Genomic DNA, 13,079 nt, shown 5'->3' on the forward strand with positions numbered 1-13,079 from the left:
GTTCACGTATTAACCATGTACATATTGTATACTTAAATGAATTATGTACGTACATGTATGTACGAAAATAAATATATACGTTATGTATAATATTCAAAAAATTTATTTACATTTGAATTAATAATAAGATAATTGTGTTCATAGATGTATGTAGTGCCAAGGTATATAATAGATTTATACGCAAACAATAAATATTTGTTAAAGAGGAACATCATTCATATTATATTAATATTAATGGGCCTTAAGGATATGCGTACGTTTACATATTATTATATGTATAATAATTTATATAATGTTTATATATATAAAACTAATTCATGAATTATGTAAAAAGGATGCATAAATTGTATCAATGACAAAAATTTATCAGACTAAAGAATACACTCAATTATACAATAATAATTTAATAACAAAAAAATCTTATAATTGCATTTACCTATTCATTTCTGTCAACTAAAAATTTGTTATTATTATATACATACATTTGCAACTGTTATATACGTATATGATTGTTATATTAATAATAATAATAATTTGTAATTCGTGTAAATTACTTGACAATAGTAATATTTTTTTTGCTTCTTGATATTAATAAAGCTTCTATAATCTATCCAGGTTCTGATTTGAATGTAGGTATATCCTAAATGAGTCCTCATTTATGTGATGCACACCTTATTTGTCTATATTTCCTTATATCGTATATGATAAATTACATTATGTTGTATACATGCTCAATAAAGGTACTCAGAAATAAATTTCCCTAAAAAATAAATAAAAAAAAAAAAATTAAATATTTTAGTAATAAAACTGTGTGTATGTAATTCTATGGATGAGGATCCTACTCTTGATATTATCAATATTCTGTATGAGTATGACAACATTACCTCCGTATGTAATAAAATGCGATAATAAATAGGACATGTACTGACATCAATTCATTTGTTCACCTTCCTCTTATTGCTTTATTGAAGAATTAATGTAAATGTATAAAAGTAATACAAATTCTATATAATTCAGTACCGGTAATTATTTCAAGTGCTGCAAATGTTATTTCATACAATTTGGAACAATTTTCATTATTTTTAAAAAATTGCGGCCTCTGTTTTTTGACGGCCTGATAATTGCAATATGTTCCTCTGTTCCAAATTTTTATTTAATAATTAATGTTAGTTAGCAAAGTGTTTTTGAGTTGCGTGAATTTTGACTAGGAGCGTTAATTTTACTTGACATTATTATTAGATTTGTAAGATCAGAGAGTAGCCCTTCCAACGCAGGTCCATCAAGATTCCGGTATGACTTGAAGACATTTAGTTTAGTTAATTACCAATAATGTCTCATCCTTTCTCCATCATAAGGTATACCGTCTATGACGCGACTGCTGCCGCATTTATGCAGAGCGAAGAATTAAAGAATTGTTGTTCGTCACGTGCGGCATTATGTTAATTATACTATAACGCCTGTATTCGTATACATTCCTGTTTTTTATAGAAAAAAGAAAACAATAAATAAAATTTTATAAATTATTTATGTTTTGGTTCAGCAATATAATATGATCGATTTATTACGAACAGGATTGTTACAAATAACGGAAAATCTAAACCCCAAAACCTTCAAAATTAATAATAAAGAAGACAAAGTTTATTTGAAATCAACATAATGTTAAAATAAGCATCAGCAATAAACCAAAATGTACAGTTATTAATATACAATGCACACAATTATTATTCTCATTAAAAATCAAGTCACGTAATTATAATGTGTGTATATGTGTTATGCCTATAATATAATTTGCAATATAATTGGATATAATGTATGTTTAAGCATATAAGTTGTACATGCTAGGCATGTACAGTTTATAATTATTGTATACATATATTCATAGTTTATATTCGGTTATAAGATTATGATAACGTGCATGTAAATTAGTTTAATACGTGCAATTATACACAATGTTATGTACATATACAAATATATAATATATATGTTTGCGTTTAGAAGTATGTACATATATATTATACCGTTATTTAAGAGTATATATGTATATTAAGAATATAAGATTTATTTTGTTATATATGAAGCATAATGAGTATGGGCTGCATTATATAACAAGTAAAATTATGTTATATTTGAAGTTGATAACCCTGGCTTCTCTGTAAACAAACATACACGATGTTGTTAATTTTAGAGTTTATAATAATATTTACATTCAATATTAAAAGATTAACATTATGTTAAATTTACATACGTTTATAGAAATTTAATCTTTAAATTTTTAATATTTGGTGTAGTTACTCTAAAAAATTTATAAACCCTGATGCCGTTTCTATATGCATAGTATATTTAATGGTTGATACGCCTTAAATTATAAATATTTTATTTGAATTACAAATTACTTAGTGCAAAATTATTGTGTGGTTAAAAATTTAAATTAAAATTTAATGTGTTTAATTAGAGTATTTTGTTTGCGTGCATAGTATATTTGTGTATTATTTTGTAATGTGAATAGATTTTGAGTTCATATCTGTCTCGACGAGATTCAACTTTGATGCGGGGTGGCGATTGATTTAGAGCAATGAATACGAGAACTATGTCGGCGGACACGGAAATCCTTAACGCTGGGTAGGTTTATTAATGCAGAATTAGTTGAGAGAAAAATATGTAACTAAAAGAATCTCTACAGGCCCGAAATAACGGAATGGCTTCATTCATAATAACGGTAAAATGTTCTATGAGTTCCACTCCCTAAACCCTGTGGTGGTATTAAAAAGCCCGTACCCATTGGGTAATTTGTAGTCGGAGTATACTGGCTTTTACCAATGCAATCACTGTGCTATCAGGTTATTTTAGCAATCACTCTGGCGTTGTGAACTACGCTATGCCTAGCTAATTATGAAATTATAAACATGAAAGAATACAACAAGAACGAAGACAAAACCATGAAAGACATCGGAAAACATCGGTGCTGCATTGACGAAACGGGCCAGCATTCGAAAAAAATTAGAACAACACAATAAAGGTAAATTAGCAAAACAATGTTGGGAGAAAAATAGATACCAATCTCCTTCGCAAGAACCGGAACACGAAGAATATCTTCTCCACATCCAAACAAATGATTCAAGGACTTTCTGTGAAAGCCAAACTCTTTATTCTAAGTCAAAATATTATCCGAATCAGAACAACACAAAACAGTGGGATACAACAGTACAAAAAAGTAGGAGTAAAAGTAGGATATAGTCCTACTTATCATCGGTTTCAGGTGATCTAGATCACCCAAGGCGGCGACGAATATAAAATTGAAGCTATTCACGTTTCCACTCAATTATTAATACCTTTAATCTATTGTTAAAAGTTTCCTTTTAATTTTATTTCCTTAATCGTGTATAAATTTATGAAAAATATTACCGTTATTAAAATATAAATCGTATTTAAACGGAAATATTATGTACCGTATCTCATTTCCTTTTTAAATAAATAAAAAACATTAAAAATCTATCATCATAATTTAAAAAAAAAAAATTATTTTATTTTTTTATATTGGTTTTTTTGTTGATTTAAAATGATGCAATTTAACCCGCGACATTATCGCGGCGAAAAATTTTATTTAAAATTCTTTTCATTTTCATTTTTAAGTTTTTTTTTTGAATATTTACGCTTCTTTCTTTATCATTAAATATTTACTTCCGGATGACATTAACCGCTATCATTTTCATATGATTACTTTACTTTACTCGGAAAAAGGATATTAAATATCAAAAAGCTTGAAATTGCAAAGTAAATAATAATAACAATAAAAAAAAAAACAAAAATAAGGAAAAATATTGAAATTTGACATGTTCTGGTTGGTTTGGTACCCTTATCATTTACAGTTAAATGCGTAAAAATAATTTAACATTAAAACAAAATCAAGGAAAACAAAAATTTTAAAGAACTTCTCTTATTATACTCATTTTATGTTTTCTCTGTGTTTTTTTAGCGGAAATGAAAATGAAATCATAAAAAACAAAAATCAAAAATCTTTGGACAAAATCCTGAAAATGTAAAGTGATAAAAGGATCATTTTTGTCATAATTTTCAAAATCTCTTACTTAAATTTACTGATGTAGTTTACATAAAACTTTTTATGGTAGTTAATATTGAGAAGAAGAAAAAGAAAGTTTTATTAGGATATTTTGAAAAAAATTTTTCAATTCAATAAGGTCCATACCATAGTTATTGATATGAAGGACTAATTTGTAAAAATGTTGAGCCACATTGTAACAAGTTTTTCTTTTCAAATTTCACAATTTTTTCAGAAGTTTTCTTAGACAACTTCTTATTAATTATCTTTATATTTTACCGGATAAGAAAGGGGTAGTTAATTTGCTTGAAATAACAAGAAGATAAGCTTGAAAACTACTAATTATGTTTTTTACCATCAAATCCTCCAACTGATTCTCTGTTACTAGTTCTTCTTGATCAACCATTGAGTTGGTTTGATGTTCATTAATAGAGAAAATTCTTCATTCCTTCATTTGGTGAAGCACATTTTACACTAAATATGAGAGCACAATGAGAATTTCGGATGGCAAGGAACCGATTAATCGCAATAATCTTTCCTCAATGAGCTTTATGTATTATAGCTGTTAGGTAGCTCACTCTACATTCCCTGATGCATATCTCCGGGTATTTGCTTGGAACCAAAATGGTTTAAGTGGGATATGTGAGGGCTACAATAATTCATGACTGGCTACGGTGGATGGAGGAAAGGAGTTTCTTTGCCCATGTCTCTCTTCAGCAATAAAAAAAAATTCTTATTGCGCGTTCATTTATTCTATCAATTACTCAAAGGAATTTATAAATCTTCACGTTAATCCTCATTGCCCAAAAAACAGCGGGAATTTACCATATTTTGTTACTTTCTTCTTCCTTTCCTCAATTTTCTGCAATGTTAGTATGAATGTTATTGGGCATATATCTATTTTGTTCATTCGCATAATTGTATTCCATATATCTTGTTCTATATCGTCTTAAATAAGTTTGATATCCATTGCTGTTCCTAAAAATTTAAAAAAATTAATTAAGTGCTAAAATAAATTAAGTGTTTAGTTGAATAACAATTTTTAAGAACTATTTTTAATTATGCTGTTAATTTGAAACTGTAATAGACGTTGAACTTTTTATGTTGTCATCCATTTTAATTTTACTCTAGAATACAAAAAATCCAAATTTAAAGGAAAATATTGAATTAATGATACTATAATTAAAAATTTTAAATGTTATGTTTATTGTGAATTTAATTTGATTGAAAATAAATTTTTGTACTTATTCTAGCAAAAATTTTAAACTCTCTCAATTCATAAGATGAAATCAGTTAAATTATGTAACAACTGAGTAAATAACGAATAGCCCAGATTCATTCACATGTGTCCTTTAATATAAAAAAATCCTTTAATAAATTGATTTTATTCGGATCCTATAAAATAAATTGTATATTAGAAGTGGGAGAAAAGTTTTTCATTTGAAATCCTCAAATTACATAATACATTTACGATATGTGTGTAAGTATATTCATCAAAAAGTAAAAAATTTGTTTGTATATTTTGACTGAATATACAGAGAAAATTTCATATTGGAAATAATTTTGAATTTATTAGAAAATGAAAAATGAGGATCAAAAATTCATATTTATCATTATTATTTGCACATGCAAGATATACATGGTGTTCATAGCATTATCATTTATTGTCCATAAACAAAATCTAAATGAAACATAATGTGTAAATAGTGGGAAGGATAAAGAAATTTAGTACACCTTCTCGGAGAGTGTGATAATCTCACTTGTAGGAGAACGGAAATAATGCGGGATTCGACTCTCAGGGCGGTGAAGTTGCGGTCTTTTGGGCTTCACAGGATACTCGAATTCATCGGGAGGGTAAGTCTCGAGTTGGTGCTATACAGAATGCCCCGCTATCAGAGTGGAAATCCACTTTAGATTTGCGCAAATCAACAAAACTAATGTGGAAATTGTTGTGACATTGAATCTGATGAAGAAAAATAAAAATTAAATAAAAGTATATATGTAGGTACACGATATTGTACTGTGTGTGAGGGTTTGAATTTATTTTTAAGATTTATAACTATTCATATTTTTTATATTAATAATACGGGCAAGATAAGAGTTTTCATATCAACAAAATTTATTATGTATTTATATAAATTTTGTAACTTGTCCTTTTTCTTTGAAATATTTTATTTCCACATTTTAAAATTCACAAAAAAAAAACATTATTTATAATATAATAATAAGTAAATCAAGGAAGCATATGGGTATGAAATTCTAATAAATTGAAAAATGTGAAAAAGCAAATAATTGCATATCGTTAGGCTGATATAATGTATGAATTATTGCTTTTACTCTGAAACACGTGTTTATTTATTTTTGGATACAAAATGCTGGAATTGTAAACTTTAATTCAACAGTAATAAAATTTATAATTTGTTTTTAAGGAATTTATAAAAAGGATTTTTCAATTGCTCTTATTCCAAACCATGTTTGCTATTATGTTGTATATATATTTGTAAGTTAAATGTAAATTTAAGTAGAAATTATTTGATTTTGTTTTTAATTGCATATTGTAAGTGGCATGTGTTACTAACTTCTATGGGAAGAATTCATCGTCCCCACATAAGAATCTGCAAAAATAGTTTAAGTGGCACCAATATCGTGTATGTAAACTCTTCGTTTTGATAAATTTTCGGGAATGTATGTAAAATGGGGCCGAAATTATAGCCCTTTCGAATTTCCACAGAGATGCACACTTATACGTTAAATAAAAGGTTCAAGTTTGCTTTTTCAATTTCTCAAAATTATATCTCCTTTTCAGATTCGTGAGTCTTTAGTATGACTGGAATAACATATCATCAAACTGTCCATTTTGGTTGCATTTTCAACGTTACTTCCATAAATTTATTATTGCAATTCCTTTCTGTTTTTTGCATAGTGATTTTGTGCAATTCTTCTCACAGGTTTTGTTAACTTTTCCCATATTCTCTCTGTAATGAAATATAAATAGTTTTGAATATATTTAACATTGTCTCGTATTATAAAAATTGTGCATAAAAATTCATGTTATTTGAAAAATTTTCATTTTAATGTTGCGACAGTCTTTGATATTAGACAAAGGTTTAAGGAATTGCAAAATCACTATTTTCGTATTCTTACCAACACTTTTGAATAAAACATTTTTATTCAATGTCAATGAGCGTTCATGTGATTGCTTTTTGTCTGGTACTATAATCTTAATCTAGTAATTTTTGTGTAAAAAAAAAATACATTGAACTTTTTAGTTAAAAAAAGTAATTTAATATCGTATTCTATTGTATGTAGAAATTTCATCATCTCATTAAATGCAAATTGATTTTGACGGTACAATTTATGTAGAGCAAAAAAATGTTATTCAAAGTTTTATCGTAAACATCATCTCTTTCAGCTCATATCAATAATAGTGAACACCTGAATAATTTTTTTTTGTGCTAAAATAAAATTGTTTAACTTTCATTGAGCCATCAGAATAAATTTTGTTAAAAAAATGAAAAACTTATTTTTTCTAACTAACAGATTGCTTAGTGATTTGAATTTTGATATTATAGACAAGACAGGCACGCATATAATGCATCTATGTAATAAAAAAAGAGGTGTTGTGGTGTGGAGCAATTTTTAAGATAAAATTTGGGACCTACATATGTGGGTTCCATTGAGTAAAGTCACTTATAATAATTTATTAGAATTAGAATTGTTGGGATTAAGAGAATGTTTTTTCTTGTTGCAGATGACAAGAAAAATACTAAGGTGTTGTTGTTGGCCATTTTGAGTTAATTTTTACAAGGACTGAAGATTGTTAATAAAGTTCATAAATTTTGTATATTTTTGTATATTGAACAATATCTTGTGCAATTTTGAACAATGGACATTATTGTAGCCTGAGATTAATAAACCTTTTGTTCTAAATGAGATGACGCACCAAATTACTTTTAAGTTCCTAGAGTCAACAGCATGCTTAAATGAAATGCTTTCTGCCACGGAAACGCATTATGTTCACGAAGTCTAAATTTTTAGTACAATTTTTACTCTGAAATTAAAAAATAATATTTTTTTTTTGTAATTTAACATTTTTTAACATCATCAAATTTTTTTGTTTATTTGGCTCAAATAATCATGGATTTATTTTACACTGATTAAAATTTTCCATAAAATTTAAATGGTCTACCGCTATTATATCGTATGGAAAAGCTAATTAAAATCATTGGTTTATTTCATAAAACCCAAAATATTGTTACATACATATACACATAAGGTTTGGCAAAAAAATTAATTTAGATTTTAGGTTTTTATTTTCAACTAATTGTATATAGACCCAGTAATTATATTGTATGTTTTTGCTATGTGTATGAGCAGAATATAAAAGAGAAAATTGTTTTAATTATTACTAGAGCAAATTAGAAAAAAAAAATTAGAAATTATTGTTTAAAATTGTATTTAATGAAAGAATTACGAATTTAAAGTAAATTTTAAAGTAATCAAGTTTTTAATAGTAAATATTTGTAATCGGTTTTTGGTAATTTTTAAAGGAGCTGTTCTACTAACATTGACCTCCAACTAAAGTAGTATTGAGCACTATGACAATCGAAATATTTAATATAATTACAATTTATGAAAGATTGGCGGCATTTACTTGTTTCGTTTTTGAGTCATCGAACTGACGGAAAGACATGTCTAAATCAACGCAGAATTTTGAGCTGATCAAGAATGTGTAAGTCTGTTCATACTGCAGACGACCCCTTTAGGTGGTTGCAAACTCTACACTGGCTTAATAGCAAATGAATAAAATATAAAAATTTAAAAACAATTTAGTGTTCTGCTCGGGCGCCATCATGTGGAAGGTTGTTGTTTTATCAACTAATTTGCAATACATGTAGTCCAAAACTTACGATATCAAAAGAAATCAAAAGAAATGGTCAAAATTCTCTCAATTCCCTAACATAGTGCTATTTCTTTTAACACTAAACATATCATAACGGGTCAAATGACCAATTTTGAACTTTTGCGTTGAAAATGCACGTATAATTTTATTGCGTTTTCACATTTGACTTCATGACTTTTTCTAAGTAATTAATGTACAGTTATAACAATTTTTTTTTGTTTGTTTTGTTTTGTTTATTCTGAGTAATTCTTGTTGTATACCGATATCTACCACAACTAATCTAAGTGAAATAGCAATATTAACAAGAAGCAAATGTATAACAGTTATCTTTATTAATAACAGTATTTCTTTTTTTTTGTTATAAAAATGAATTTCTTTATGTATTGATCTTTTAAACCATATTCAAGGATGTTCGCTCATAAATTTTTTAAATTAATTTGTTTAGTCACCTCCTTTTAATTAATTTTTTTTTCTTTTTTAAATTCAATTTAAGTTTTTGGTATCTTTTTTTTACGCTTTTTATGTATTTATTATTTATTTTCTTTTAAACATTTCCTCCTTAATTTTATTCATCCTTAAATCCTCTGAGTGGATTTAGAATTTAAAATTGTTTCTATAATATTAACAGTTTTGTTTTTCTTTTTTTTTTTCTTTGACAAAATATTTGACGCGCGTTAAACATCCTTTCTTTAATTGCCTTAATATTACAAAATTTTATAGACGCTTTCAAAAGAATATACACATCTATATATTGATAGTGCTTAACAAACGTATTAGTGTGTGCGTAATATTGGGACAAAAAATATGTTTGTGTGGGAAAAAAATGTCATCCATTTTAAAGAATAGATTTGTTAGGAAATTTTATCAGAAACTTTTTTGTAATAAAGTGATAGGATTTTTCAGTAAGAAACAGTCAAGAATAGCCTGCGTGTAATGCTATTTACCGATTCTGATATGGGGTGATCAAGTAACAATATTCAAAGTAGAGGATTTATTATCCTCCTACACCAATGTTATTGAGTATAAAATATTGCAAGACATATTCTTCCGAAAAATTCGAGCAAAAACTTTCAAAAAAGAGACCAGGTCTCCACATATCTAATACATTTAAACTTGCCTCGTCATCTAATCACATTCGCGTGACAGATGAATATAAATCTGAAATGTCCCATTAATAGATCAGTGATGCTATTTTGCTTCTATCGACTCTTATACTTTACTTATAATACTTTTGATCATAATTGTATCATCAACAAAGCGTTCTAGTCATAGAAGAGGTATGATTTTGGGAAATACCTGTTCCTAAGACACCCGTCTCTTAGTCACTATACAACTATCATATACCATTATATGCCAAGGTACAAATCAATCTAGTTGTACCCGCCTAAGTCCTCTATAATTATAAGCCCATGTAGAGGTCCCAATTCAATATTATCGAAAGTGACGGGGCATAGCATTCTAGTAGCAGCTAGATATTCAACATATTTTCTCTCTCTAATGTAATTAAAACCTTTACTAATATCACGCAATAGAAGCGGACATTCAAATAACCATTCAAACGGTATACATAAAATTCTCCTCCTATTTAATGACCTTTTATGGTAAACTAAGACCATCCAAGTAATTTTTTCCAAGAAAAAGACAATGAAAAAACTTAAAAGTAAAGTGTTGGAATTTTGTTAACAAAAAAAAACAAAAAAGAAATAATCGAAACATAGAAGGATAGGAAAAAAAAAACACAAGAATTAAAATAAAAATCATCAAGGATAACAACAAAATTAAGCACTTGGGAAATGTCTTAAAATCGTTAGAAGAAAATGATGTCCTTAATTAAATTGACTTACAAGGGATATTCATGAATTCCTTTTTTTTTTGGATTTTTTCCTTTTTTTTTTGTAGCTTAAAATGGAACTATGCGTACATCCGGCTGTGATAGAAGATAATAGTAATAATAATGAAGACAATAAAAATAGAGAAAATAAAAGAAAAAAGGATCAATTTAAATTTAGATTAACATTGTTACCTCCTTACAAAAAACCCTTTAAAAATGTTGTATACCATTGAAATTTAACGTTATTTGGGAAAAATGTTTGGAATTTTTAAAAAATTTTCAGGTTTAATTTGTTATAAGTTTTACTTAATGTTCAAAATTGTGTCTCTTAATATGAAGAAATCACTTGGTTAGAGTACTAGAGTTATTATTGATTCAAACTGAATTCTGATTAGAATTAAGATTACAATTTAGATGACTGCCTCTACAAATGTTCTGTATTGCTTACGGTGTTATTTGAAGAGTCAAGAATTATTTTAATACTCGGCCAAGATTCGAAATCCATTTCGAACATTTGTAAATCAAATATGTAAGATAGGTTAATATCAAATGGCTCATGAAATGATTCAGAAAAGAAAAGAACGAAATTTCTACCAAAATTATGAACAAATCTGACGAAATTCAAAAATAGGACTGGCTAAACTTATTCAAAATAAGGAATACACTTTACCAATTCCATAATGAAATTTTTCAAATTAAATTTTCTCCAGATTAAAATCATATTGCTTGGTGATATCCTTAAGACAATATGTGCTTTTTTTGTTGTCATTTTCCTGGAACACCCAAATGAATAATTTTTTTTTTTTTAATTTTACAAGAATAAGAAATTAGCTCGACTTAATTGTATATTTGTTGTTGGTTTACACAAGAACAAGAAAAAGAAAATTAGTCCTTTTTTTTCCCTCATTTCTCTCATAAAATTTAAAAGGAGAGAATTAAATATAATCGGTAAAAAAAAAAAACAGAATAGAGGAAAACCGAACACGCAAAAAAATTATTAACAATTTTTATGTAATACACATTCACACACACAAACATAGGATTCATCTAAATCCATAATAGAAAAGGACAATATTTTAAATGAACGTCAATAAAAATTCACATTGTAAACTTTGAAATTCAAAACAGGATCAATTAAGTTTTCCTTCATTTTTTTTTGGTTATTTTCTTGTTATAGTCTTCAACTTACAATATGGTTTGCGTATCTGTGTATGTATAAGGTTACATTTTGTTGTTGTTGGTTTTTCTTTTTTCTTAATATTTTATCTAAAATTATGAAATTTATGAAAAAGGAGAAACATTAATTAGTCAAAAAAGAAAAGGAAGAATACCCAAAAGAATTTTTTCTTAACACTATCAGAAATTGTTTCAATAAATGATTGAAAACGGGTAGCTCTTAAAGGTTTTGCAAAGAACTGCATTAAGTACAACAATTATTTGTAAATAGTGTAATATTCAAGGGAGATGTGTGAAAGATAAATCCGATTGGAAGAGAAAATCTTAACCTTAATAAAAACTATTCACACTCTTTCATAGAAAATAGCAAATATTTCCATAGAGGAAAAGAGTTACACCATTTGATTTGAAAATTTTGGTTTTTAAAATAATTTCTCCTAAAATAATTACAACAGTATTAGCCTTCCTTAAAATGGGCTCCCCAAATTTTTCCAAATATACGGGTTTAAATTTCAACATTTATTTTTATGAAAGGTTTTGCTTAGATAATTTAGTTTAACTATTTTCTTACCACAGAAATAATAATGGTGGGCTAGATTTCGGATGTTTGTATTAGCAAACTGTACACTAAAAATTTATAAATATATTGTATGTAAAAATTTCATAATCTTCCTCCATAATTTATTTATTACATTAAATTTTATAAAATTTGAACCACAAGCCCACATTTATCCCATATACATTCATACTCTATATATTACATAGTAAAGAAAAGGATTTTTGTTATATGAAAAACAATAAAAACAAAAAGGAAGACATTAAAATAATTTTTTTTTCTACGAGAATGAAAAAAATATAAAAGATTTTAGCAATCTAGCATTAAAAGAGAAAGTTATTAAGGACAAAATATATCTTTTGTGAAATGATCGATTGACATTATGAGAAGCCAAAAAACACGGTTTCGGATTAAGAAAAATATCAAAAAAAAATTCATAAGAACCATTTAAAAAATTAATATTAAGGATAATTTTCTAATAAAATGAGCGTCCTTAATCAGCATTATAATTTAATTGTTATGGTGATATCAAAAACGGTTCAAAATAAAACTCAAA

Source organism: Condylostylus longicornis, unplaced genomic scaffold (assembly GCF_029603195.1).
Source record: "Condylostylus longicornis isolate FDR11 unplaced genomic scaffold, ASM2960319v2 ptg000084l, whole genome shotgun sequence".
NCBI lineage: Eukaryota > Metazoa > Arthropoda > Insecta > Diptera > Dolichopodidae > Condylostylus > Condylostylus longicornis.